The sequence below is a fragment of the Oryx dammah genome, unplaced genomic scaffold (genome assembly GCF_014754425.2).
Source record: "Oryx dammah isolate SB20612 unplaced genomic scaffold, SCBI_Odam_1.1 HiC_scaffold_21, whole genome shotgun sequence".
In the NCBI taxonomy this organism is placed as follows: Eukaryota; Metazoa; Chordata; class Mammalia; order Artiodactyla; family Bovidae; genus Oryx; species Oryx dammah.
In genome coordinates this window covers 63,705,952-63,733,412 of record NW_024070205.1, presented here as the reverse complement: position 1 = coordinate 63,733,412, position 27,461 = coordinate 63,705,952, and positions in this window count along the sequence as shown.

The following is a 27,461-nucleotide window of genomic DNA, read 5'->3' as shown; positions in this document are numbered from 1 at the left end:
CCCAACCAAAACCCAAATCCTATCACAACTCAAACCCTATCGTAAGTCTTTTGTAACACCCTCATACTGAGATGCTCAAAGACAACATTACAAACCAAATCAAATTTCCATCTGAGGGTTTCAAAAACTGTAGATATAAACCACATAGATGTTATTTTTATAACAAAATACATCTCTAATGCCAAGAACCAAAATATTTTGCCCATGAGGGTATGTTTTTATATTCTTTTATATTCAGATACTTTGGCCATCTGATGTGAAGAGCCCACTCGTTGGAAAAGACCCTGATGATAAGACTGAAGGCAAAAGGAGAAAGGGGCAGCAGAGGATACACAATGGACATGAGTTTGAGCAAACTCTGCGAGATGGTGAAGGACAGGGAAGCCTGTCCTTGGCTTGCTGCAGTCCATGGGGTTGCAAAAAGTTGGACACAACTTAGTGACTGAAAAACAACAACAATAACATTCAAATGTAAACCTTAATACTTATTTTGTTTTAATTATGAAAACATCACTACAATTTACTTCATACCTTCCATGTGCTCACTTTTCAGCTTTCTGGCAATAAGGAGAATAATGTTTAATTATCCACTCCTAAATTATAAGCTTCTTGATCTCAGAGATTATATTTAATCTATAAGTTTAGGCACCCCACACCAGTACTCTTGCCTGGAGAATTCCATGGACGGAGGGCCTGGTGGGCTGCAGTCTATGGGGTCACTAAGAGTCGGACACAACTAAGCGACTTCACTTTCACTTTTCACTTCCATGCATTGGAGAAGGAAATGGCAACCCACTCCAGTGTTCTTCCCTGGAGAATCCCAGGGATGGGGAAGCCTGGTGGGCTGCCGTCTATGGGGTTGTACAGAGTCAGACATGACTGAAGTGACTTAGCAGCAGCAGCAGCAGTGTTCTTTTATCAAAAAGTGCTAACTAAAGCAATGAAATTACACCATAACAAATATGAGCTGGTAGATGCATTAAACTAGTTAATGAAAACTTATTGCTTGCATAGGAAAAAAGAACCAGAAAAATGTATATGAGCAAGAGTCAAGTTGTAGAATATAAATATTATGCTAAGAGGAGGAAAAGAGTTTGGGCTCAAGTTAGGGAAAACTTTATAGTGACAAAAGGACTTGAGATTTTCAGATGTAAAGTAAGAAGGAAACAGTATTTGTTGGCAAAATAAAAAGGAATATATTGTAATCACTTGGGAATAGTGAGAACACTGACCGAACTGAACCAGATAACTGGTTCATTCCATCTCCTAGCAAAGTGTTATGTTCATTGAAGTTGCTCAACATTAGGTTGATATTGTCAAATGACTAGCTTAAAATGATATAAAAGTGATACTGAGTCATAAATATCAACAAGAATGTCTTAACGTAATGCAAACACAGTCATAATGTTTAAAGCAGAGTTTCTGAGCATAAGACTTACATAAGAAAAGAAACACATTAAGTTGATGATTGGGAGCAAGTATAATAAATATTTGTTGACCATTTTCATCCAATTGCTTTCTTAGTACAGGAGAATGTAAATGAATGAAGAGGACATGGAAATGGAAACTGGAAAACATAAAATGAATAAAAGGATAATTTATTAGCACAGCTACCATGAAAACCTATTGCAATAATGGTTTGTTTGTTTCATTTTCTTCTCATTTCCTAAACAGCTGGTAGTTTCAGGAACAGTAGCATATATTTTTAAACAAGAAATTATTTACTTTTGGAAATCAAACTGGAATATTCATACTCTGCCTTATGGAACTATTTCTGCTCATCACTAACACTGAAATAATAAAAATGAACATATATACATAGACACATATATACATATATACTCATTTATATCCCATTCATGGCTCAGATGATCCTGCTATTTATACCTCAGGCTTCAAGTATAAAGCAAAATGTGAATTTTCCAAAAAACTTTCTCTTTCTTGAAAGCAATATCAAATTATAAATACAGAATATATGAAATACATGATTCACCCTCATTGCTTTTTTAAAGACTTTAGTAAAAAATGATAGCTTTCTTTCTTTGCAAAAATTCATGTTTTTGAAACTACATTGTTTACATTTCAATCATCACAGTTCTTGCTTCTATATTCCTTTTTTCCAGCAAAATAAATGCTAATCAAGTTAGTTATTCCTTCTGTCAAAGTGATTCACATTTGAAATTACCACATGTAATATAGTGACATAAAATTTCATAAAAACTAATCAAGAAATCACTTAGTTAAAAAAAATTGTATTTTCAGAGGTTTTTTTTTTTTTTTCTTTTAACATGAAAAAATTGCATTTCCTTATTTTAAAATTGATCTTCCCTGGTGGCTCAATGGTAAAGAATCTGCCTGTCAATGCAGATGTGAGTTTGACCTTGGGTTGGGCAGATCCCCTGGAGAAGGAGATAGCAACTCATTCCAGTATTCTTGCCTGGACAGAGAAGCTTGGTGGTCTGGAGTCCATGGGGTCACAAAAGAGTCAGACAAGACTCAGTGACTAAACACAGTTTTAAACTTACTACAATGGAAACTGTATTTTACCCTATGTTATGGAAAAGCTTAAACTTGTAAGTAGCACTCCAACTACACAAGTAATACTCAAAATATTGCCTGTTTTTTGTTTTGCTAAGACAGAATTGACAATAAATGTGTTACTTATGTTTTCAAGTGCAGAAAGTTGGCACTATTTTCAAATTCATAATTCTTGAACTAAGGAGAAACTGAAAACATGTAAATCCTATATCATTGTTTATATAATTTGTAGTCTTTTCCTATTGTGTGTCTGCTCTTGTAATACTGTAAGAAATGTCTTTACCTTCTTAGATCCAATAATATTTGCCTTGGCAAGGTCTCACCTAATGGGATTAAGTTCTGGAAAATCTGGGAAAAGCTTCTGTTATCAACTGCGAACTCTGCCCTCTGTCCTCTGCCTCCATGAAAGTAATTAACAGCTCAGGTCACTCCTTTATCTTTTTAGTTCCCAACGGAGTTTCAGCTATTGGCTGCAGGCACTTCGACTCTGTCAACTGTCTCTAAAATGAACATGCAATTCACAACCTACAACTTAAGACAGATTATTCAACTGAAACTTCACAATTCAGAGAGAGCAGAAAGAAAGACGTCTGCTTCTTAAGTATTCTTTGAAATTTGCCTTTAAAATGGAATAAGAGCCTCTATTAACCAACTAGATTAATTTGGGTCTTTCTTGGTCTTACTTTTTCTTTTTAATCTTATGAGGCATGATTAATAAAAATGTAGTCTAGGCCACAGAAGGACATTCCATAATTTTATGCAGGGCTTAAAACAAATTAAGGGTGTTACATGCCAAAGCCTTTGACTGTATGGATCACAATAAACTGTGGAAGATTCTTCAAGAGATGGGAATAGCAGACCACCTGACCTGCCTCTTGAGAAATCTGTATGCAGGTCAGGAAGCAACAGTTAGAACTGGACATGGAACAACAGACTGGTTCCAAATAAGAAAAGGAGTACGTCAAGGCTGTATACTGTCACCCTGCTTATTTAAATTATATGCAGAGTACATCATGAGAAATGCTGTACTGGAAGAAACACAAGTTGGAATCAAGATTGCTGGGAGAAATATCAATAACCTCAGATATGTAGATGACACCACCCTTATGGCAGAAAGTGAAGAGGAACTAAAAAGCCTCTTGATGCAAGTGAAAGAGGAGAGTGAAAAAGTTGGCTTAAAGCTCAACATTCAGAAAACAAAGATCATGGTATCCGGTCCCATCACTTCATGGGAAATAGATGGGGAAACAGTGGAAACAGTGTCAGACTTTATTTTTTTGGGCTCCAAAATCACTGCAGATGGTAACTGCAACCATGAAATTAAAAGACGCTTACTCCTTGGAAGAAAAGTTATGACGAAACTAGACAGCATAGTCAAAAGCAGAGACATTACTTTGTCGACTAAGGTCCGTTTAGTCAAGGCTATGGTTTTTCTAGTAGTCATGTACGGATGTGAGAGTTGGACTGTGAAGAAGGCTGATAGCTGAAGAATTGATGCACTTGAACTGTGGTGTTGGAGAAGACTCTTGAGAGTCCCTTGGACTGCAAGGAGATCCAACCAGTCCATTCTGAAAGAGATCAATCCTGAGATTTCTTTGGAAGGAATGATGCTGAAGCTGAAACTGCAGTACTTTGGCCACCTCATATGAAGAGTTGACTCATTGGAAAAGACTCTGATGCTGGGAGGGATTGGGGGCAGGAGGAGAAGGGAACAGCAAAGGATGAGATGGCTGGATGGCATCACTGACTCGATGGATGGGAGTCTGAGTGAACTCCAGGAGTTGGTGATGGACAGGGAGGCCTGGCGTGCTGCGATTCATGGGGTCGCAAAGAGTTGGACACGACTGAGCGACTGAACTACTACTACTACATGTATATTTATATTTATTTAGGTAAATTTATCAGTCAGGACTAAAACTTTACAAATAGGTACTTTTTATAATAATTCCTTTTTACAGAAACAACACTAGATATTGCAAACAATCTTAGAGTTACCAACTTGCCAGTTTAAACTGCTGGGCATAGCCCTTTTTTGTGGTCCAGATATGTTAATACTATTTTAATTTCCTAACTATCTCATCCATTTACAAGCTTTCTACTATTATATCCACAGTACATTCATTTTTCATGTTTCCAAATAAGCAACACTGAAATAATCAGTAGAACTACAAATGTGTTCCTATGCATCTGGCATTCAAGTACTTAACACAGGATGTAAAATATTTTGAGAATATGGAAACATTATGCTTATATAGCATAGATGTGACTGTGAACTGGAATGTCTGCAAGTCAGTTATATCACTTTTAAATACATATATAATATGCATATAATATATATAAATACCCATATATATATGCATTTATGTATATATATCTTCATATACATATCAATGATTATTAATTTACTAGTTTTTAGAGCATTGATAAAATAAAGGACACTTTAGATGACATGATTTAGAGTTGTAATGTTCAGATTCTGATACTAAATCTGTCACTGCTATTAATATATTGAGGGTAATTATGGTTTCCCTATGCACTTGGTATCTCCTATTTGGCCCTAAACATCATTATTTATCCTTCTGAATACTTTCATTGTTATAAGAAAGTGATCCTCAAAACAGATTCTGGAATTGGTTGATTACTTATTTAAGGATTACAAGGATGAACTAAAAGTAATATTTTCTTCACTATGGTTGATACAGTTACAGTCACAACTTGGGTATACAAACTTTAAAGAGCACTGTTTTTCTGGAATTCCTAGCAGATCTCATCAGTCATTAGTACACTTCTTCTCAGCTTTATTTTTCATGACATCATATTGGTAACATGGCAACACCAGGGAAATTAGAAATAACTAGAAATCTGGGATCTTTTCCCATCTCAGGGAGTTGATTTATCAATGAACACAAGGGGCTTCAGCAAATTACTACCTGGCAGATTACATGAAATTCCTTGGTCTTGGAAAGAGCAGTGCTTTGAGCTCATGGGAAGAATCAAATTTTTAGTCATGGGTTTAGATAGAGTCATTTAGTCTCTGTCTGACCTGCCAGGATCATCAATTTGAACTTAAACAATGCATTATTTATGGGTGTGATAATCCACATGTATTTTATTATGAAAAAATGTGACAGTGGAGTCATGCAAATGGAAGCTACCAATTTAATAAGGAGCCCTAGCCTCATAGAAAGATTGAGTGTCCTGATGAAGACTCAATTTCTTCCCTACCTGGAGACAACACTCTGAGTGTTGGGTACCTACTGGATACCTTATCAGTATGTCTTGTAACAACAGCTCATATTGTACCTGTACCTCAAATTGTACAGGTGTAAGAATCAAAGAAAATAGTAATTTGTGGTCCATTTTCATCAATACACACAATATCTAGTTGAAGAATTGTGTTTATTGTCCTCATGCTTGGGCTTAGTAGATTCGGAACATCTAGGAAACAGAGGTGGGATATCTCAACTAGAGGCCCAATGAATTGAAAGTGAGAACTGTCTTTTGGCTATTCTGGGTACCTTATGTGCCAAGCAAATATTATGGCAAACAGAGAAAGAGAGAGAGAGAGAGAGAAATAGAAAACAAAAGAAAAGGCTGACCTAAGAGTGGGACAACAGAAGAAAAACCATGTGTCATAACAGCACTGTCTCTCTTACCAGATTACTTGAAATATACAGAATAATTCAATATTTAACTTGCAGAGAAATTAAAAGTTAGATTGGTTAAATAACTTGTCCTATCTCACATAGCAAATATTTGACTTCAAGGTGATTGGTGTGAACATGCTGTTCATTTATGCCTGTCAATTTATTCCCAGATACAATTGAAACAAAGTAATTTCTCAATAAATTCCCATTGAATTAAAAATAGATTCTTGCTCCTTTTCCAAATCAAGTTTTATTAACACTATTAATTAACTGAAACTGAGTGACACCACATTTTAATAAAAGGAAAGAAATGATTATTTTTTGTGTCCTATTAATAAATTCTACCCCTGGCCTTTTCAAGACAGTGGCATTAGTTTGGGGATAATGCTGAGTTCTATGAAATGGCATTTGCCATCATTACTGTGTTAAAAGCAAAAATCTACAATTATAGTAAATGTGAATGCTGCAACATTCTCACTTACCTGTTTGTGTCATGGTATTAGGATTGATGGTGAGACATAATTGTGGCAACAGCGCACCTTCTGTTAACCTACAGAACATTGCAAGCTTAAAAAAAAACAAACCAAAAAACCCTTCAACCTCGCATCAGGGTTAAGCGTATAATGAAGTTAAATGTAAAATGAAGCTTTTCTCAGACCCTTATCACCTATTACTTTCTATTCTAGCGTCAGTTTCATCTTACCAAGCCAACTTTAATAACTCAATCCTGTAATTATTGCTTATCATAATTATGGGAGTAGCATGCTATTCTGTGAGCTATTTCACTGGCATGAAAATGAGTTTCCTACCCTGTCATTATCAAAAATCTCCTGTCACAACATGTCAGTGTAAGAGTGTTGCTCTTTTGGTCCAGCCCTGAAGTTGATTTGATAATTAAAATTCCATCTCCTGAAATATCCCTCCCCCACCCAACTGGTATGAATTGGATATGATGCCCATGTTCATCCAAGACCTCTGGCTATTTGAGGTACAGAAAGGTTTGTAGGAAGGGTTTATGCTAGTGTGGAAACAAGCCAGATTTGAGTTAGCCTAGATATTTGCTTATTTTTAATAAATTATTTGTTTTCCCAGTGATAATATAAATTTAATCCAAATTAAGCTATCTCACCTACATTTATAGGTTACAGGTACATTAATTATATGTGGTATTTTGATGCAAAGAATTTGCAGTGTGACTAAGACAGAACTTTTGTCTCATAGACCACAAAACCAGGAAACACTTTGTGGGAATTAGATTGTTTTCTTTGCCCTAGATCTTCCCCCAAACACTATTTGTTTAATCTTAAAATGACACTAGCGAAAGATAATAAACACCACAGTAAGTGTACTAAGTGAAGCCAATAAAGTTCAGATAAATCTCTAGTCAAAATAGAAAGATGAACAGAAAAGTAATTGAACAGAAAGGAATCATTTAGAAGGAATGCTGATGAACTGGCTGAAAACTTAGAATTGGGTCAGGCTTCCTAATAAATTATTTGGATAATTAATCTCATTTAACCCAAGGCCAACACTATTGAATCAGTGTTATTATCCCCTTTTCACAATAGGAAATGTCTTTAGAAAGATTAAGTTACATGAAGTTTAATAAAAATTATCAAGACAATATTTGAACTCACATCTTTCCTACTCACCAGGAGATACTGACCTGAAACAAAAGAAAAATGTTACCAGGCATTGCTGCTCTGACTTACTGCATTGTTCTTAGTGTTAGTAAACATTTACATGCGGAGACATATTAAAGCCTAAAAGGGCTTTGGCCTTTTCTTGCTCATACATTTGAGAGTAATAGCTGGAGGAATAAAACTCTCAGGAATTCAATAAAAGTGGCAGCAAATCTTCCTGAACAGGCTGACTCAGGAGATGTTTTACTTTGTGATAAACATTTCTCCTTCCTGAAGCCTTAGAAGTTGTTCCTTGTGGCAGAAGAGCTTCATGAGAACCGACGTTATGAAATTTCCACCAATTTCTCCCCAAGGAAGGAGTACAGAAGTGGTAAGCTTTTATAACTGTTGCATTATGAATTAGGAAAAGGAAATAGAAAACTGTCCAAGATGTATTCTATTTTAAATTCACAATATTTCTTAAAAATCACATCCATTAACAAGAATCTTTAAGAAATAATATGAAACTCCCATTTGCAAAAACTGAACAAAGTTTGTATAATTTACTATTTAAAAATAATTTATTTGTGTGTGTGTGTGGTATTTAAGATACATGCATATCCATATGAGATGTTTTTCATTGGGAGAAATTAGATTGGTCTCACAAAACGTCATTTTCCCCCCAAAATGTACTTTCTAACACAGTCATTTTAGTACATATGGATATGCTTTATATAAAGTGACTGTCTTACCATGCCACAGCTTATGCTTGTTAATGGATAGCAACAAATTATCACTGAATATCTAAGTACAGGAAAAAATTTATTCCTGACTATGAGGCTCAGTTATTGTTTATCTATTCAATTATCCTATAGTTGGCTAGTTGCTAAGTCTTGTCTGCCTCTTTTGTGACCCTGTGGGCTCCAGGCTGCCTGGATCCTCTGTCCATGGGATTTCCAGTCAAGAACTGGAGTGGGTTGCCATTTCCTTCTCCAGGGGATCTTCTGGACCTGGGGATCAAACCTGGGCTCCTACATTTCAGGTGGATTCTTCACTACAAGCCCCAGGGAATCTCAAGTCATCTACCAAGATTCTATAGGGACTTATTTGAGACTAAAGCATTGCATTCACTGTTTTTTTTTTTTTTTTTTTTTAATGATTCTAATAATTTCAATATTTTGCACTCAGGGAAAATAGGGTAATGAATTATGGAAATATAATTTGGGACATAGCTTTCCTGTCTTTTGGAAGTCTTTAGTCAAAAGGGCATAGCACTCTATAATATACCTCTTAAAGAGCACTTCTAATGGATGATCCAACCACCTCCATAATGCTTATTGTGATTTATTAATTTGTATGTGTAGATAGCTCCCTGTTGGAGAAGAAAATGGCAAGCCACTCCAGTATTTTGGCCTGGAGAACCTCATGCCCAGAGGAGCCTGGTGAGCTACAGTTCATGAGGTTGCAAAGAGTCAAACAGGACTTAATGACAACAACAACATAGTTTCCTATATTTCAATTGGCTCTAGCTCTACAGTAATACCATTGAGCTTTGCACCAGATGACCAAGCATATTAATCAGTGATATTTACACTTTGTTTTTGTGCCTGCATTGATAAGTACACATTTAGCTTTTTTTTATGCTTAATATTTTTCAAAATTATTTTACAATGAAGTATTATTCAACTTTCCAGGACCTTCAATGCCAATAACTTTGCTGATTTTATATTTGTGCCAATACTTTTAAAGTGTTTTGGGTTAAATTTTGAATTACTAATCTAATTTCCATATTTTAAATATGTATAACTCTGGTTTCATTATACATTTTTGTTTGTACATTTAAGGTGATCAAATCATGGCCAATTATTAAAATATATATGTGGATGAAATTTTAATACATCATCAGCAAGTTCTTTTTAATGAATAAAACCTAACCATCTATTTATATACTAGCATAAGAGCTGAGGTTAATTGAGTTAGTTAGATATGAATAACATGAACCTAATAGATATAGATCAAATGCTTTCATATTTCTAATGTAAAGCATAAGCATTATAGAAAACTGCAAGAGACATTATAGGCAGATGAAAAAGTATTCAGGTTAAAAAAGTTTGGGCAATCTGGTAATTTATCTTGACTAATATGATGTTGGAAAAGGAAACATTTAAAATCATAGTAAAGTGATTGGTGGTTTACATTATAATAAAAGTTTGGACAACACAACAAAAATATTTTGGCAGGGAAGAGCTTGACTCTATTCATTTTATTTCTATTATTAACCATGCTGAAAACACTACAATTTTATATAGTTGAAATAATTTTCTAACATGGAAAGTTACAATTTCTGAAATAGTTTTCCCTAACCAATATTCACTATAAAGTGGTTAAGCTAATTAATACAATAGCAAATCCAATTCAAAAGGCAGAATCCAATAAAGCAGTCATTTTAATCTTGAAAATGACATACCTGATACATTACCCAGTAGTTATACTTTATAGCATGTATATAGCTTTGAATTATTATACCATATTACATTTCAAAGACAGAATATAACTCCCAGAAGAAAAATTGTCATATGAATGAAATGACAATGATATTAACTGATAATACAGTGGTCACACAGATTTAAATTCACTTATAAGTTAATTTTATTCTTATATTGTAACCTACACACATTCTAGAATTTCTTGTATATTTAACTACCTTTCCGAAACTTAGAGAAATCAAACGTGCTTATATTTTGCAAGTCCACAAAGCAGGTACCCAGAAACATCTATTACTGTGCTGTAAAATACTAAAATCTTTTTTTCAATTTTATATATTAAATGGAAAAAAAGGCACAAGATTCTAAAATTTCATAAGCAGAGTTTTAAAATAAAAACTAGTAAAATATAAGATATTTCAAAAACAGAAATCAGAATGATCTAATTATTTCTCTTTAGATATTTCTGTAGTGGAAGGAAATTAACATCAGTATCAAATAACTCAACTCACATTCTCAGGTTTTTGGTCTGTTTCCATTTAAAGTAAATTAATTTGTATCACTTCAATGAATACAAATTCAAAGTAGAAAAGTTAACCCTAGAATTTCTGGTAATATATCTAAACAGAACATCAGATTATTACTTTGCACATAGTACATTATTATTAATTGTTTAGAAAATACAAATGATTCTAGACAATGATCTTTGGGGAAGGAAAAAATCACTGGTGATTGAACTAAATTAAAACATTTTCAAAGGGCTTATTATAAACTTTATATCAAAGACATTTTTCTTCCTATAAACTATAGTCTAAGTTTGATACATTGAAATGAAACTATATTCTTATAAAAACTATAGAAAAAACTAAAAGTTAGCATTTAGAATGGCTTTGTAAGTAGTCTTGTACATTAATAAAACATTATTTATTCTTAAACTTTTATTTTACAGTTTAAGTGAATCATGTTGCAATTTTAAGTTTAATGTATAATTTGTCTAGTGAAAATGCTCTCATTTACCCTTTAAATGTTTGGAATATGTGTAAAGGAGTCAGAATAATTCAAAGTAAGGGACAAATCATTAAGTGATCATCAGTTGGTCTTTCTTATAGCGAGAAAAATGTCCCTTACCCCCATCTACCCTACTCCCCAAAGTCTAGAAGTTATTTCATTCTATAGCTTTCAGTATGAGGTACTGAAAACTTCTGATGATACAGTTATGCACAGCTCTTGGATAATCTAAGCATTTCAACAATATTATTCATTTCTTCCTGTATGAAATGAATGGTGCTGAATAAATAATGATCATTAGCAATAGGCTACCCTTTAATCTATGTATTTTCAAGTCTTTCCCTGAAACAGTGAACATTAATTCATACCCAGTTGCAGTTATGTAACTAAGGATCTTCTCTATATTAGACCTTCACTAATTTAGACTGAATTCACATGAACAAAGCAGAATGTGTCTGGGAAGAGTTCCAACCATAACAATTTGTCAGAAGTATCAAAGCTGTCGACATGACAGTGTGTCTGATACTTCTGATATTTATAGATTTCTGCAAAGACATTATTATTCCTAAGTTTATTTTTACTGAATGTAATTCTTTAGAAATTTTTTAACATTCTGAATTTATTCTTATTTTATGTTAAATTTTCTTGGTGCATAATGAATCACCCTAAATAAATGTTACTTGTGTAAATTATTATAGTGTTTTGTATATGGCCATATTATTTATTCAAAAAGTGTATTAAAATCTAATATCTACTTAGCAATTGAGTAAATGACAAAATTTGAAATAAAACAGAAACAAAAACAGTATTTGTTTTTTCAGAAACAAAATCTGAAATAAAGCAGAAATCAATTGATCCCTCTAATTTTTCACTATTCTTCATGATTTTCTTATTTTATTTATTTATTTATTTATTTTTACTTTACAATATTGTATTGGTTTTGCCATACATTGACACGAATCCACCATGGGTGTATATGTGTTCCCCATCCTGAACCCCCCTCCCACCTCCCTCCTCATGCCAGCCCTTTGGGTCATCCAGGTGCACCAGCCCTGAGCACCCTGCATCACGCATAGAACCTGGACTGGCGATTCATTTCACATATGATAATATACATGTTTCAATGACATTCTCCCATGTCAACACGCCCTTGCCCTCTCCCACAAAGTCCAAAAGACTGTTCTATACATCTGTGTCTCTTTTGCTGTCTCACATACAGGGTTATCGTTACCATCTTTCTAAATTCCATATATATGCATTAGTATACTGTATTGGTGTTTCTCTTTCTGGCTTACTTCACTCTGTACAATAGGCTTCAGTTTCATGCACCTCATTAGAACTGATTCAAATGTATTCTTTTTAATGGCTGAGTAATACTCCATTGTGTATATGTACCACAGATTTCTTATCCATTCATCTGCTGATGGACATTGAGGTTGCTTCCATGTCCTGGCTAGTATAAACAGTGCTGCAATGAACATTGAGGTGCACATGTCTCTTTCAATTCTGGTTTCCTCGGTGTGTATGCCCAGCAGTGGGATCGCTGGGTCATCTGACAGTTCTATTTCCAGTTTTTTAAGGAATCCCCACACTGTTCTCCATAGTGGCTGTACTAGTTTTCATTCCCACCAATAGTTTAAGAGGGTTCCCTTTTCTCCACATCCTCTCCAGCATTTATTGCTTGTAGACTTTTGGATAGCAGCCATTTTGACTGGTGTGAAATGGTACTTCATTGTGGTTTGGATTTGCATATCTCTGATAAGGAGTGATGTTGAGCATCTTTTCATGTGTTTGTTAGCCTTCTGTATGTCTTCTTTGGAGAAATGTCTATTTAGTTCTTTGGATCACTTTGTGATTGGGTCATTTATTTTTCTGGAATTGAGTTGCATGTATATTTTTGAGATTAATTCTTTGTCCATTGCTTCATTTGCTATTATTTTCTCCTTTTCTGAAGGCTGTCTTTTCACCTTGCTTATAATTTCCTTTGTTGTGCAGAAGTTTTTAATTTTAATTAGGTCCCATTTGTTTATTTTTGCTTTATTTCCAATATTATGGGAAGTGGGTCAAAGAGGATCCTGCTGTGGTTTATGTCAGAGTGTTTTGCCTATATTTCCCTCTAGGAGTTTTATAGTTTCTGGTCTTACATTTAGATCTTTAATCCATTTGGGGTTCATTTTTGTGTATGGTGTTAGAAACTGTTCTAGTTTCATTCTTTTACAAGTGGTTGACCAGTTTTCCCAGCTCCACTTGTTAAAGAGATTGTCTTTTCTCCATAGTATATTCTTGCCTCCTTTGTCAAAGATAAGGTGTCCATAGGTGCATGGATTTATCTCTGGGTTTTCTATTTTGTTCCATTGATCTATATTTCTGTCTTTGTGCCAGTACCATACTGTCTTGATGACTGTGGCTCTGCAGTAGAGCCTGATCAGGCAGATAGATTCCTCCAGTTCCATTCTTCTTTCTCAAGATTGCTTTGGCTATTCGAGGTTTTGTTGTATTTCCATACAAATTGTGAAACTATTTATTCCAGTTCTCTGAAAAATACTGTTGGTAGCTGGATAGGGATTGCATTGAATCTAAAGGTTGCTTTGGGTAGTATACTTATTCTCACTATATTGATTCTTCCAATCCATGAACACAGTATGTTTCTCCATCTATTTGTGTCCTCTTTGATTTCTTTCATGAGTGTTTTATAGTTTTATATATATAGGTCTTTTGTTTCTTTAGGTAGATATATTCCTAAGAATTTTATTCTTTTCATTGCAATGGTGAATGGAATTGTTTCCTTAATTTCTCTCTCTGCTTTCTCATTGTTAGTGTATAGGAATGCAAGGGATTTCTGTGTGCTGGTTTTATATCCTGCAACTTTACTATATTCATTGATTAGCTCTAGTAATTTTCTGGTGGAGTCTTTAGGGTTTTCTATGTAGAGGATCATGTCATCTGCAAACAGTGAGAGTTTTAATTCTTTTTCAATCTGGATTCCTTTTATTTCTTTTTCTGCTCTGATTGCTGTGGCCAAAACTTCCAAAACTATGTTGAATAGTAGTGGTGAGGGTGGGCACCCTTGTTCCTGACTGTAGGGGAAATGCTTTCAATTTTTCATCTTTGAGGATAAAGTTTACTGTGGGTTTGTCATATATAGCTTTTATTATGTTGAGGTATGTTCCGTCTAGAGCCTGCTTTCTGGAGAATTTTGATCATAAATGGATGTTGAATTTTGTCAAAGTCTTTCTCTGCATCTATTGAGATAATTATATGGTTTTTATTTTTTAATTTGATAATGTGGTGTATTACATTGATTGATTTGCAGTTACTGAAGAATCCTTGCATCCCTGGGATAAAGCCCACTTGGTCATGATGTATGATCTTTTTAATATGTTGTTGGATTCTAATTGCTGAAATTTTGGTAAGGGTTTTGCATCTGTTTATCAGTGATATTGGCCTGTAGTTTTATTTATTTGTGGCATCCTTGTCAGGTTTTGGTATTAAGATGATGGTGGCCTCATAGAATGACTTTGGAAGTTTACCTTCCTCTGCAATTTTCTGGAAGAGTTAGAGTAGGATAGGTGGTAGCTCTTCTCAAAATTTTTGGTAGAATTCAGCTGTGACGCCATCTGGTCCTGGGCTTTTGTTTGCTGGAAGATTTCTGATTACAGTTTTAATTTCCATGTTTGTGACTGGTCTGTTAAGATTTTCTATTTCTTCCTGATTCAGTTTTGGGAAGTTGTACTTGTATAAGAATTTGTCCATTTCTTCCAAGTTGTCCATTTTATTGGAAAATAGTTGCTAATAATAGTCTCTTATGATCTGTTGTATTTCTGTGTCGTCTGTTGTGATCTCTCCATTTTCATTTCTAATTTTCTTGATTTGATTTTTCTCCCTTTGTTTCTTGATGACTCTGGCTAATGGTTTCTCAATTTTATTTATCTTCTCAAAGAACCAGCTTTTGGCTTTGTTGATTTTTGCTATGGTCTTTATTTGTTTCTTTTGCATTTATTTCTGCCCTAATTTGTAAAATTTATTTCCTTTTACTAACCGTAGGGTTCTTCATTTCTTCCTTTTCTAGTTGCTTTAGGTGTAGAGTTAGGTTATTTATTTGATTTTTTTCTTGTTTCTTGAGGTAAGCCTGTATTGCTATGAACCTTCCCTTTAGCACTGTTTTACAGTGTCCCATAGGCTTTGGGTTATTGTGTTTTCATTTTCATTCATTTCTGTGCATATTTTGATTTCTTCTGTGATTTGTTGGTTATTCAGAAGCATGTTGTTCAGCCTCCATATGTTGGAATTTTAAATATTTTTTTCTCCTGTTCAGTTCAGTTCAGTCACTCAGTCATGTCCGACTCTGTGCGACTCCATGAATCGCAGCACGCCAGGCCTCCCTGTCCATCACCAACTCCCGGAGTTCACTCAGACTCATGTTCATCGAGTCAGTGATGCCATCCAGCCATCTCATCCTTTGCTGTTCCCTTCTCCTCCTGCCCCCAATCCCTCCCAGCATCAGAGTCTTTTCCAATGAGTCAACTCTTCACATGAGGTGGCCAAAGTACTAGAGTTTCTACTTCAGCATCCTTCCCTCCAAAGAATCCCAGGGCTGATCTCCTTCAGAATGGACTGGTTGGATCTCCTTGCAGTCCAAGGGACTCTCAAGAGTCTTCTCCAACACCACAGTTCAAAAGCATCAATTCTTCGGCACTCAGCTTTCTTCACAGTCCAACTCTCACATCCATACATGACTACTGTAAAAACCATAGCCCTGACTAGACGGACCTTTGTTGGCAAAATAATGTCTCTGCTTTTCAGTATTCTATCTAGGTTGCTCATAACTTTTCTTCCAAGGAATAAGCGTCTTTTAATTTCATGGCTGAAGTCACCATCTGCAGTGATTTTGGAGCCCCAAAATGTAAAGTCTGACACTGTTTCCACTGTTTCCCCATCTATTTCCCCTGAAGTGATGGGACCAGATGCCATGATCTTCGTTTTCTGAATGTTGAGCTTTAAACCAACGTTTTCACTCTCCTCTTTCACTTTCATCAAGAGGCTTTTGAGTTCCTCTTCACTTTCTGCCATAAGTTTGGTGTCATCTGCATATCTTAGGTTATTGATATTTCTCCTGGCAATCTTGATTCCAGCCTGTGCTTCCTCCAGCCCAGCGTCTTCTCCTGTAGTTGATGTCTAATCTTACTGCATTGTGGTCAGAAAAGATGCTTGGAATGATTTCAATTTTTTTGAATTTACCAAGACTAGATTTATGGCCCAGGAAGTGATCTATCCTGGAGAAGGTTCCGTGTGTGCTTGAGAAAAAGGCGAAATTAATTGTTTTGGGGTGAAATATTCTATAGATATCAATTAGGTCTAAGTGGTCTATTGTATCATTTAAAGTTTTTGTTTCCTTGTTAATTTTCTGTTTAGTTGATCTATCCATAGGGGTGACTGGGGTATTAAAGTCTCCCACTATTATTGTGTTATTGTTAATTTACCTTTTCACACTTGTTAACATTTGTCTTACATATTGCGCTGCTCCTAAGTTGGGTGCATATATATTTATAATTGTTATATCTTCTTGGAATGATCCTTTGATCATTAGGTAGTGTCCATTTTTTGTCTCTTTTCACAGCCTTTGTTTTAAAGTCTATTTTATCTGATATGAGTGTTGCTACTCTTGCTTTCTTTTGGTCTCTAGCCCTTCACTGTCCATACGAATATGTCCCTTGTTTTAAGGTGGGTCTCTTGTAGACAACATATATATGGGTCTTGTTTTTGTATCCATTCAGCCAGTCTTTGTCTTTTGGTTGGCGCATTCAACCCATTTACATTTAAGGTAATTATTGATAAGGATGATCCCATTACCATTTACTTTATTGTTTTGTGTTCGAGTTTATACACCCTTTCTGTGTTTCCTCTCTAGAGAAGATCCTTTAGCATTTGTTGGAGAGCTGATTTGGTGGTGCTGAATTCTCTCAGCTTTTGCTTGTCTGTAAAGCTTTTGATTTCTCCTTCATATTTGAATGAGATCCTCCCTGGGTACAGTAATCTGGGATGTAGGTTATTTTCTTTCATCACTTTAAGTATATCTTGCCATTCCCTTCCGGCCTGAAGAGTTTCTATTGAAAGATCAGCTGTTATCCTTATGGGAATCCCCTTGTGTGTTATTCATTGTTTTTCCCTTACTGCTTTTAATATTTGTTCTTTGTGTTTCATCTTTGTTAATTTGATTAATATGTGTCTTTGGGTGTTTCACCTTGGGTTTATCCTGTGTGGGACTCTCTGGATTTATTGGACTTGGGTGATTATTTCTTTCCCCATTTTAGGGACGGTTTCAACTATTATCTCCTCAAGTATTTCCTCATGGTCTTTCTTTTTGTCTTCTTCTAGGATTCCTATGATTCAAATGTTGGGGTGTTTAACATTGTTACAGAGGTCTCTGAGGTTGTCCTCATTTCTTTTAACTCGTTTTTCTTTTTTCCTCTCTGTTTCATTTATTTCTACCATTCTCTCTTCTACCTCGTTCATCCTATCTTCTGCCTACTGTTGGTTCCCTCCAGAAGGTTTTGATCTCATTTATTGCATTATTCATTATATACTGACTTTTTTATTTCTTCCAGGTCCTTGTTAAACATTCTTGAAGCTTCACAATCCTTGTCTCCAGGGTATTTATCTATGTGATTCCATTTTGATTTCAAGATTTTGGATCATTTTCACTATCATTATTCATAATTCTTTATCAGGTAGATTCCCTATCTCTTCCTCTTTTGCTTGGTTTGGTGGGCATTTATTCTGTTCCTTTACTTGCTGGGTATTTCTCTGCCGTTACATCTCATTTATATTGCTGTGTTTGGGGTGGCTTTTCTGTATTCTGGCAGTTTATGGTTTCTCTTTATTGTGGAGGTTCCTCATTGTGGGTGGGGTTGGACATGTGGCTTGTCAAGGTTTCCTGGTTAGGGAAGCTTGTGTCGGTGTTCTGGTGGGTGGAGCTGGATTTCTTCTGTCTGGAGTGCAATGAAGTGTCCATTAATGAGTTTTGAGATGTCAGTGGATTTACTGTGACTTTGGGCAGCCTGTATATTGAATCTCAGGGCTATGTTCCTGTGTTGCTTGAGAATTTGTGTGGTATGTCTTGCTCTGGAACTTGTTGGCTCTTGGGTGGTGCTTGGTTTCAGTGTAGGTATGGAGGCATTTGATGAGTTCCTATTGATTAATGTTCCTTAGAGTCAGGAGTTCTCTGGTGTTCACAGGATTTGAACTTAAGCCTCCTGCCTCTGGTTTTCAGTCTTATTCTTACAGCCTCAAGACTTCTCCACCAGTACAGCACCGATGACAAACATCTAGGTTAATGATGAAAAGTTTCTTTACAGTGAGAGACACCCAGAGAGGTACACAGAGTTACATGGAGAAGAGAAGAGGGAGGAGGGAGATAGAGGTGACCAGCAGGAGAAGAGGGGGAATCAAAAGGGAAGAGAACAAGCTAGCCAGTAATCACTTCCCTGTGTGCTCTCCACAGTCTGGATCCCTCAGAGATGTTCATGGAGTTACACAGAGAAGAGAAGAGGGAGGAAGGAGACAGAGATGGCCAGGAGGATAAAAGGGGGAATCAAAGGAGAGAGACAGATCCAGCCAGTAATCAGTTCCCTGAGTGTTCTCCACAGCCCAGAACTCACAAAGAGATTCAAAGAGTTGGGTAGAGAAGAGAAGGGAGAGGGGAGAGATAGAGACGACCTTGTGGAGAAAAAGGAGACTCAAAATGGGGAGAGAGCAATTAGGCCAGTGATCTTGCTGCCAAGTAAAAATGGGCACTGAAGATTAGGTTCTTAAAGGTACAAAGTTGATAACAAATACCAAAAAACAAAGATTAAAAATCTAGAGTAGAGGTTAGATTCTCAAAAATACAATATTTAAAAAAAGACACAAAATTTTATATATATATATATATATATATATATATATATAAAGTTTGCTTTAAAAATAGGGTCTTTTTTTTGGCAAGGTAATAGTAGGTTGTAAAAATGAAAATTAAAGGAGTAATAGGGGACTTTAAAATAATTTTTTAAAATATAAAAAATGATAAGAGTAAAAATATACCTAGGATTTTCTCTGGAGCTGTTGCAGACAGTGTGGGGTCAGTTCATTTTCAGATAGTTCCTTGGTCTGGCTTATACTTCTCAAGGGCTATAGGCCCCTTCCTATGTAGTCGGTGCTAACTACAGGGTTTTAATCTATTGCACCTGTCACTTCCAAAGCGGTTCCCTCTGTTTATTTTAGGTTCTTCTGTTTGCTGGTCTCTTCAGTGTCTAATTTCCACCCTGACACAAGGGGGGAGGTGGTGGTCACTTTTTTTAGGCTCACTTGTTCAGTCATGCTGTGGGGAGGGAGGAACACTGCAAACAAATGTCACTGGTATGTGGGGGGAGTGCTCACAGTGTTTCAGCTACACTGGGTTTGTCCCCACTCACGGCATGTGTGCTTTCCCAGTCTACACTGCTCAGGCTCTAGGTGGCTCTGCCAAAACTCTCTGATGTGGGCCCTGAGTTGCATGCATTCCCCAGGTCTAAGCCACTCAGGTTCAGGTTCTCGGGTATTCCACTAAGGTGCAGACTTGGTTGGGCCTGCGTTTTGTGCCTGTCCCAGGTCCAAGCAGCTCAGGTGACCAGGTGCTTGGCGAACGCAGTCCCCCCCAGTTGAAGGCTGCAACTTATCGCCTCCCCCATCCCAGCCACATGATTTCCTGGGTGTACAACGGGCGCACCTTCTCAGGTGTGCCGTGTGTCTCTTCTGGGGAACTGATCTCTGGCTGCAACCCTCCTGGCAGATGTCAACCATCCAGAATCCCAAGAAGTCTTGGTTAGCAATGAAGTCTGCTTGCAGTTTGGTAGATGATGCCTCTCTGGGGCCACAATTGCCCTCTTCTGGCTCTGTCTGCCACCTGCCTGTCTCTGGCAGGGGATGGGCCAGTCTGCAGCCGGCTAGCTCTAGTCAGTCCTTTGTCCTGTGAGCGGGCCTGGCAGTGTCTTAGGTTAGGGCTTTTCCCAGGGTAGCTATCCCATAGTCTGTGTTGCTATTTCAAGCTAGTTCCCTCAGATTGCCCTCGGGGCATTCGGGCCTGGTGCTACATTGTGGGCAGCAATGCAGCCCGCATCTCCCTCCCCAGCCCCCGCTTGCTAATGCGGGATGCGAGCATGTGGGCTGCTGCTCCACTGGGAGTTGCTCTTAGGCATGTAATCTGTGGGTTTTAATTATTTATTTATTTTTCCTCCCGGTTTTTTTGCCCTCTGAGATTCCAAGGCTCGCGACAGACCCACGAGAGAGAGGGTTTCCTGGTGTTTGGAAAACTTCTCTCTTTTTTAAGACTCCCTTCCCGGGATGGATCTCCATCCCTACCTCTTTTGTTTCTCTTTTTATCTTTCATATTTTGTCTTACCTCCTTTCTAAGACAATGGGCTGCCTTACTGGGTGCCTGATGTCTTCTTCCAGCATGCAGAAGTAGTTTTGTGGAATTTGTTTGGTGTTCAAATGTTCTTTTGATGAATTTGTTGGGGAGAAAGTGGTCTCCCCATCCTATTCCTCCACCATCTTAGGACCATCCCTCTTTTCTTCACTATTTGCTTGAGCAATCTCCTCCTTTCCTTGATTAAATCTGATGTTCAGCCAGTATAATTACCACCTTGCATATCCCCTTGCACATGTGCTTGTCTTTCTCTTCCACTGTATTATTCCACCAGCTAAACAACAACCTAAGTGAAGTCCATGGCTTCCCTGGTGACTCAGTGGTAAAGGATCCTCCTGTCCAGCAGGAGATGCAGGTTCTATCCCTAGATCAGGAAGATTTCCCTGGCAAAGGAAATGGCAACCCACTCTAGTATTCTTACCTGGGAAATCTCATGGACAGAGGAGACTGGAGGGCTACAGTCCATGGGTGGCAAACAGTCAGACACAACGTAGCAAATAAAAACCAACAAAGTCCAGAGCTCTAATTGAACTCTGCCAGGTTCCTGCAATTGAAAATAATAAGAGAAACATATAAATATGATCATCAGCTTCTAAAAAAAAAAAAAAAAACCTAACATAGATGGAACTCTTACAATACCAGTAATTCTCCAATTCATTCACTGCCTTTGGCTTTGAAATAACTATTTCATACTGTTTTTTCCTTTAAATCCTAAGCACAACACCAGCATTCCCCCAAACTACCCTAAACTAACGACCTTGTTCCCCATTTTACTGAGGAAATCTCCCCATCACATGGCTCTGTGATGCCACATGGATCTATACCTACATATTTTCTATGAAAAATTTATATGAAAATCAGGGAAAATAGATATGTCTCCTTTTTAATTTTGCATACTATAACATGTTCTTTTTCTTATAAGAATTTATTTGGCAATTTTTCCCTCCTCTACATAATTACTTGTTCATGCTCTTGGATTTTATCACCTTAAAAACATGCGATTATTGCTATAAACCCCAACAAAGTTGTCCTGATTTATCATGGTCATGCTAAATACAATGGTAATTTTTTAGTCTCATTTTACTTAATTTATCAGAAGTATTCTGTACAGATGATCAATCTCCTTTTTTAAAACATTCAGTTTCTTCTGTTAACACCACGATGTCCTAGTTTTTCATTCAACATGCTCTCTCATCCTAATAGTCTTCTGAGCTGATTTCTCTTTCTTTTTTCTCTGCATCTGGGGTTGTTCTAGTGTCTAATATTTTATCTCTTCTATTCTACCTTTTTCCTCCAATCTCACCCCTCCAGTGATTACACCTGGTCTCAGTCTCATAGCTAAATAACCTTACCAAGCATCTCAAATTTAAAATGGCTCAAATTAATTACCTGATCTTCCTGCCCCCAGGAAACAGGAAGAAGTAATTTCTCCTTGGCATAAATAAGTAATTGATATCTTTTAACTTCTGAGGCTAAAAATCATGAAGCCACTAGTGACAACCTGGTAACAATCCACATGTCATCAACTAGCCCTTCCCACTGGCTCAAGGGCTTCCCTAGTGGCTCAGTGGTAAAGAATCTGCCTGCTAATGCAAGAGACATGGGTTCAATCCCTGGGTCAGGAAGATTCCATGGAGAAGGAAATGGCAACCCACTATAGTATTTTTGCCTGGGAAATTCCATGGACAGAGAAGTCACAAAAGAGTCAGACATGACTTAGTGACTAAACAGACTAAATAACCACAAGAACTGAGTCAAACCACTCATCCAGAATCCAAATTATTCTACTTATCTTTACTCTCAGTACCTGCTTCCAAGGCAATTTCTTTTACATTGATCTTTACAATAGTCTTCCCAAGTTGTTCCCGATTCCATTTTGGCCTGCTGTTACCCAATAGTAATTAATCTACTACTTTTGTTTTAATTGTTAATTTTTTTTAATTAGAAATAAAACTATAGATACAGAAAATCATTTAATTTAGGAAATTACTATAAATTAAACACACATAATCCACAATCTTTATTAAGACAAAAAATTTTGCAAGCCACACCAAGATAAAAATTAATTACCTCTAACTCAGTGAGATGACTATGTAACAGCAGAGCTATATCATTCTTAAGGATGGGATAGTGATTTAGGGTTACTGATACAATGAATACCAATTTGTTCAAGGAATAACCCATACAAAATTGCAGTTTAAATTAAAATTGATTATCGCTGGCCACAGAAGAAAATAGTCAACCAGCTCAGTCATTTTGTAAGTCAATCCACTTTGGTTGTCAGTTAAGAAACAGAAGAATAGTAGCCAAAGCATAATATCATAACCTTCACACACAAGAGACCAGATGAAGAAGAGAAATATGTAAGATGAAGGAAGGAAAGAACCACAGGTACACAGATTTGGAGTCAACAATTTGGTTTCTCAACAGAACTCTGTAAAAGAAGTGAAAAATTCAGAGAATAAACTAACAACAGCAACAACAATATGTCTGAATCAGAAGAAAGAAACAAATATTTTGAGAAACGAATGCCTACATGGACTGGTGTAGAAGAGTGTCAGAGAGGAGAGGTAAAATTCAGAACTTGTGGAACTTTATGAAAATACAGGTGCCTAGGATTCACTCCATAAATGTTAGTTCCAATGGATTGCAGTAAAGATACAATTCTTTCCTTTTTAAAATTTTGTATGAAATTCAGATGAACAATTAGTACTGTGACTCATTCAGTTGAGAGCACAGATGTTAGGGTCAGAACTAATTTTGAGTCACTGAGTGTTATTCTCAATTTCCTATTTCTACAAAAAGGAGTCGTAATAGGAGTCTCAACGATGTTGTAAAACTTATAGGGAAAGTAAGGGAAAAGTGCACAACAGACTGTGACGCAAATTAGAAGTGCAATATCACTGTCATTATGTTACATTATTTTCTGTGTAGAAAGTCATCTTCTGAAGTATTTCTCAATAGTAATTGTACTTGTCATTTTCTCCCCCCCCAAAAAAAAATAAAAATAAAAAAAATAAAGCTGTAGTCTACTGGTTATTTTCATTTAAATGAATTCATGAGAAATTGTACAATTAAGGTAATTTTTTTACATTTAGTTTGGTTTATTAATTATTTAAAACTTTCATTACTGTTCAACAAAATGCTCTAATGAATATATTTTGAGTGAATGAAAATATAGCTGGATTTAACTCTGGCACTTTGGTTATCTGAAATACTGTTAAGTCATTCTGTATCTAAATTTTATCATTAGAATGTTATCAATTTTATTGCAACCAGCACCGTGCATTCAAATCTTTGAAAAATTTGCTTTTGCTATAATCATTATTAAATATATTATTCATTTATCAATAACTGAATATATTAGCAATATTCATGAATAAATTAATGGTTAATTTCTAATATAACACCTTCTCATTATGCTTTATTTTTTCAGGTTACTTTTACTAATGCCAAATCTTTTAATTATTATAATAACTAATGGAAATTTTAGAATTCACAGTAAAGTAAGTTTTAAAAGTTAATTTAGCTCAGATCACCTCTTTATATATAAGTAAACAGAGAACATTCACTATCTCTCTTTCTCATTAACTTCTCACTAAAGTTAAATGCAGATAGAGAAAAATGATTCATGTAATAAATGGACAGCTAATTGAGTTTTCACAAATTACATATATCCATACAATGAACATTCAAATCAAGAAATACACTTAATAATTTAAAATTATTAAAGTTCCAGAAACCCCTGTTTGTCTCCATTTCAAACACTGGCCTACGAAATGCCCTATTATTTCAACTTCTTGTACTTTATATAAAAGGGACATATAAGGTCTGCTTCTGTTTCTTACTATTAAATTTGTGTGATACATTTATATAGTTGCATGTATTTGTGTATTTTCAATTCTCATTGCTAAAATCTATTCCATTTGTGTGACAGATTCGCATTTGGTTTGTTTTCTATTTGGGGTTTGTATGAACAATACTGCTTTGAATAATTTAGTACATATCTATTTTAATTCTACATATAATTTAATCTTCCAAACACAACAGATTTTGAAAAATCAATACCTATTTAAGTTAATCTATCTTTCTGATGTTCATTACTACTTCAAGTATTCCCATGTTCTTTCCTAGCATCATTTCATTGTTTCTAAATGCTACTTAAATGTTTCTTTTATTGAAATACTACAGAGGACAGATCCACTCAGCTTGGTTTAAGAATGTTTCCATTGTATCTCACTCAAAAATAAATAATTATTAAATGTTTGTGTTCCATGTTTATGTCTAGAGTACATTTTGTTGAGTATATAATTTAAACTCATGAGCATTTTATCAGTTTAATTATATAATTCCATTGATTTCAACTTTCCACCATTTCTGCTACTAAGTCATTGATCATAATTTCATTTCTTTGGAAACATTATGTCTTTTGCTAGGCCAAGTTCTCATTTTCAGTCTCTTTGCCATGACTACAATTTATAAGTATCTGAAAGGAAGAAATTTAGCTACAAATACTCCCTTCATTTCTTAATGATACAGAAATGCTTTCTTTTCTGTTTTTCAGTCCCTCTAGTGTTTCTTTTATAGCTTTCATGCTTTAAAATTAAAATGCAGTCATTTATCCAATTTTCCTAGTTTTTTTTTTTTTTTTGCAAATTGTTTCGTTCTATGAGGATACAGATTTTACATGTACTTATGTAGGGGAAATCTGTCTGTGTATGAGCAAATATGTGTTATCTTATGCCAATGATAAAGTAATGAGCTCCCATTATTTTTCTGCTATTTATCCTCTATTCATGCTCCTTATGGTAATCCTATGACAACTTTCTTCTGAGGAAACACCCATTTCCATTGAGTCTCAGTAGAGTTTGATACAACAATTAGTTTCACTCTAGGAGAAAGACATGTAACTTAGACTTAAACTAAATAATGTATCTGAAAGGTTTAATAGAGTATTTGGGAGAATATTCAAACTTGTAATTGCTGGATTTAAAGTTTGAATGCATAAGATCTCTGAAGTCACAATATAATCTTTTTACCACATGGGACTGGGAAATGAACTCAGCACAATGAGACAGGAAAGTGAGGGAAAGTAACAAAATTCTAATACCATTTGGACCCTAGAGCTAAGTAATGCTTTTCTTAAATTTTTCTTCTTATTAGACTTGATATACTCTGCTTTATTTCAGATAATTTGTCTGATGTTCTATGACTTTCAACAGAAAATGCCCTAATTTATTAATCAATGTAGTTTTTAAGATTTTTTTTTTTTAATTTAAGGACCTAAAGTAAATTATTTATTTCTATTTTTAAAGTTTTCTCCTTTGAAAATAAATACTATCTTTAGATTAGATTTTCTAGATTCACTCTTTTTGCTAATAGTAATTAACTTAGAATTCTATGATGTTATAAAAATTTTTCACCAGAGTTAAGAATAATACACAAGTAAGAAAACATGATTTAGCTCATAACTATTTCTCCTTGATGCAGGCAAGTATAAAATTCAGGGAATATTTCCCTATAAAATTATATAACAATACAACTTCTCACTTTATCATATATTCTTGAGGAAGCAATGTGCTTATCTGAAATTAATATGTATTCATATTTGACTGTCAAAATACCACATGCTATGGATATATTAACATAGTAGCTAGTTTGGCACATCTTTCTGAAGACAAGTAATTTCTTTTAACAAAAATTTTATTTATAACAACTTGTGTGTGCTGTGCTAAGTTGAGGCTCAGACAGTTAAGAATATACCTGCAGTTTTGGAGACCCGTATTTAATCCCTGGGTCGGGAAAATCCCTTGGAGAAGGGAACGTCTACCCACCCCAGTAATCTTGCCTGGAGAATTCCATGGACAAAGGAATCTGGCAGGCTACAGTCCACGGGGTAACAAAGAGTCAGACATTACTGAGTGACAAACTTTCACTTTCACACTTATTATTTGCACATGTAAAAAGTATCAACATTTAGGTTCTTTGTAGTAACTAGAAAATAACTTGAAGATGCTATAAATAACAAAAGGATAAACCCAAAAAAATTTTAAATGGCACAATTATTTGACTATTAAAGGCACTGAAAATGTAAGTATATCATGAATGAAAAGATTGAGGAACGATGTGCATCCTTTTCTAAACTTTGAGTATCCAAAAATCTCAACAATTTTAAGTTGATCAGTCAGACATGACTTATCAAATAAACCACCACCACCACAAATAACATAAATTAAGGTCCCCCAAAAGTCATGTTAAATACGTATAAAGACCAAGAAATTTTAGCATATATGAAAATCATATTAAATTCTGTTGAGTCCACATGTGTGTGTGTATGCGTGATCAGTCATGTCTGACTCTTTGTGACTCCAGGGCTGTAGCCTGGCTGACTCCTCTGTCCATGGGATTTTCCAGGCAAGAATACTGGAGTGCATTGCTATTTCCTTCTCCAGGGGAACTTCCCAACACAGGGATTGAACATATATCTCCTGTGTCTCCTGCATTGGCAAGTGAATTCTTTACCACGTGCCACCTGGGAAGCCCCTGAGTCTATATAGTAAGGTTCAAACGCTTTATTTAATAGAAAATTGCTTCAGAACAAATTTAATCTTGCTTTTTACAAAAACGAAAGTGATGTCTGATGATTGTTTGCAAGTTTGCTCCAGCTCTGCTCTGTATTGGAGTCTCAGATAAATGTTTTTTAATGAGTCAATCTAATCCA